The sequence below is a fragment of the Phascolarctos cinereus genome, unplaced genomic scaffold (genome assembly GCF_003287225.1).
Source record: "Phascolarctos cinereus isolate Bilbo 61053 unplaced genomic scaffold, phaCin_HiC Scaffold_9;HRSCAF=440, whole genome shotgun sequence".
Taxonomy (NCBI): Eukaryota; Metazoa; Chordata; class Mammalia; order Diprotodontia; family Phascolarctidae; genus Phascolarctos; species Phascolarctos cinereus.
The window spans coordinates 174,288,345-174,291,553 of record NW_027556402.1 but is presented as its reverse complement, the minus strand read 5'-3'; the positions used below and the strand labels follow the sequence as shown (position 1 = coordinate 174,291,553).

At 39.9% G+C, this 3,209-nt stretch overlaps 1 non-coding gene across 1 annotated transcript; it reads right to left on the bottom strand.

Annotated features, from left to right (window-relative positions):
• Positions 1-2,457: 2,457 nt before the first annotated feature.
• Positions 2,458-2,615, bottom strand: LOC144455524 (U1 spliceosomal RNA). The gene has a single exon (XR_013484245.1). It is a non-coding gene; the product is annotated as a U1 spliceosomal RNA (small nuclear RNA).
• Between the last annotated feature and the right edge of the window lie 594 nt (positions 2,616-3,209).

The window sequence follows — 3,209 nt, the reverse complement described above, 5'->3', positions numbered from 1 at the left end:
CTCTATCCTCTGACAGCAGTCCCAATTCCCCAAAGCCTGGCCCAAGACCATCTCTCATTAAGCCTCCGTGAGTAGCCCTGCTGCAGCCATGAATCACACCCACAGAGCTTCACACAAGCTGGGTTTATTGAGTTGTATTAGAGGAGAATATATCTCTCAGGGCCCCAGTGCCGTCAAAACAATCTGTCACTTTTAATTCTTTCTGTCACCTCATTAAGTATATAGCCATGCAGATAGTAAAAACCATTCCAACAAACATACAACACACACATATCCCCCCCCCAAATACAACATTCCCACCTCTCATATTCCAATGCTGCCATAAATATCAAGTCAGTGAAAGATTCATTGGCCAAACATATGCGCCTCAGTACTGTATATAACTAACAGAGGCAAAAGAGGATCTCCACGGGCACATAAAGCAATTAGAAATAACTGCGCTTCAGAGCAGGCGGCTATAATGCAAAGGTCAATGCTATAAATACAAAGAGGATGGTGGTAATGCCCCTTCCCCAACATACCCTTAAACACACAATGACAAGAGTTCAGGATGCCATGATTAATCTTGGAAATCTCTGAATTGATGCCATATCCCCCTCTGGCCCCTTCCCTGGTGTCCTCTTTTCATCAACAGTTAATATTTTATGTGAATTACAGAGGAAAATTTTATCAAGGCCAAGTATGTGCCACAAGGCTGTATTTTACTCAACACTAAATATTTACCCTTTTACATCCGATGTTAGTGAAGGAAACCTTAGCTAATCATCTGTAAAAATGAAAAGTCTGATTTTTCCCTCCCCCTCCCTTTCCTAGCTTGTTTTCACATTGTGGCACCCAAAGATCATATTCAACTCAAAGCCACAGAGGCTACATTTTAAGGACTTTGATAATTTTTGCAGGAACACACTGAGTGTGATAATAATGTTTATGCCTGAATGCAAAGAATATGCTGACAGATTAAAAAGGCATCTGCCTGTGTTTGTACATGTTCATTTTAATACATTTTTTTTAAAATCACATTTATCTGATAGGACCACAAGCTTCCTTCTACTTGCCTCCATGTCTTTGTACACACCCTCTCCCTCCAGAGTAATTGTCAAATTTCAGAGGATGAAGGAAATCTCTCTGAAGTCATTTAGTACCATCTTATACCCAGAAACCACTGAAAGTCTTATTTCCCTTCATGTACTCTGCCCACCAGCAAAACTGGTGTTCTTGCTGTTCCTCATATAAGACCTTCCATCTCTGTGACCTTGTATGTTCTGTGTTCCCTGGAATGTCCTCCTTAGAATCTCTAGTTTCTAGCAAACCTTCTACATGAAGTCTTTTCTGATCTCCCCCCCCCCCCGGCTACTAGTATCTGTCCCTCAAAAATTACTTTGCATTTTTTGTACATATGTTGAAGCAAATAGGTGCTAGACTTGGATGCCGAGTTAAAATCTTGCCTCAGACTAATAAGTATCTGTGTGACTCTAAGCAAGTTGCTTAACCTCAGTTTGCCTCAGTTGCCTCCTCTGTAACATTGGGATAGTTATAGAACCTGCCCCATAGGCTTGTTTTAAGGATTAAATGAACATATGAAAAGTGTTTTGCAAATCTTAAGGTATCATATAAATCCTAGCTATTATTATTTATTATTACTAATAATATTACTGTAATTTTTTATCTATGCTTATATGTATATATGTTTTCAGTTCCAAAATCACAGAAGCTTTGGTAAGGTCAGAAATGGTTCCATATTTGTTTTTGCATACCCAACACAGTGCCTGGCCCATAGTAGGCACTTAATCAGGATTCATTGACTGGTTGATATATTGTTGGCTAGCCTCTGCTAAACCATTCATCATATAATCTAGCAGTTTCCAACCAAGGGACCACTGGAGAAGGGGAAAGGGAAGTGTAGCAATTATTAATAGGGATCCCACCAATGCAGATGGAAATCCGTAAATAAGTAATCATGCCTCTGTGGTCTCAATAAACAACATCTCCCATATACTAATAACCAACAATTTTGTGGCACTTCATAGTTTGAAATGGGCTTTCCACATGTTAGCTTATTTTAGCCTCAGGCTAGCCTCATGCTCTGGGTGCTATGGGTACTATTATCTCCATTTTGCAGATGAGGAAAGCAAGGTTCAGAGAAGTTAAGGGACAGTCACAAAATAAGAGACAGAATCAGAATTTGAACTCAGGACTTCCTGATTCCAAGTCTAACAGTCCCTCTACTATGCTATGCCACCTGTCATAGATTTAGATTATTATTTTGCAAAGGAATGTAGATACAGATGTTTTATAAAATATAAATACATTTCAAAGTTTTAGATCATTCAGTTCCTCTTTCTGTCATCATATATTATCTCAGTCATTGGGTACCAATTAATTATACAACTGTGATCACGTGGGGCCTGAGCATTGTTTTTTGTAGGCTTTTTTGTTTTTGTTGTTGTTGTTTATTCAGGGGAGAATGTGAATGCAGTCTCCCACCACAATTATGCAGTTGAGTTTCCCGGATTTGGGGAAATCATAGGGGTCAGCCCAACTTGAGTGCAATGGATAGGCCTCACTGTGGGGAAACCACCTTCATGATCATGGAATCCCCCCTGCCAGATAAGTGTCTGAGCATTGTTTTTAACTTTAAAAGGAGCTGGTTACCACTGTCCAAGTACACACCACCCTCCTCCTTCCTGGCCCCTGTGGACTGATGCCCTATAGCTTCTCATATGTACATGACAGAATTATAAAGTGATTTTTTTACTACTCAATATGATTTTCAAAATAAAGAGCCTACTCATGTCAACTGCAAATCTGCATGCAGGAGCAAAGGGAGAAGGCATATACCATTACAAAGTAGAAATACGTAACATAATCTCAGGAATGAAGACAGGCTTATATGTTTCCCTACTCCCTGAAAAGTAAAACCCCAGCTAAATTCCCAAAGACAGCCCCTCAGATACCAAAAGCGTGAGTGCGAGTACGTGTCTGTTGTTGGACTTATGTTACCCAGCCTAGTGTTAGGGTACTGATTCCTTTGAATAGGTTTCTTCCCTTCACTTTTTAGTGTTCTCTACCCCAATTCCCTTCCCATACTTTAAAAACAATGCATTTTGAGAGAAACCCCTTACTCTGATTGATGAAAGAAACAACAGGGACTAAACCAGCCAGACATCAAAATGCGGAAGTTGTAAAGAGCTGTGTATCAGCTCAGGTTT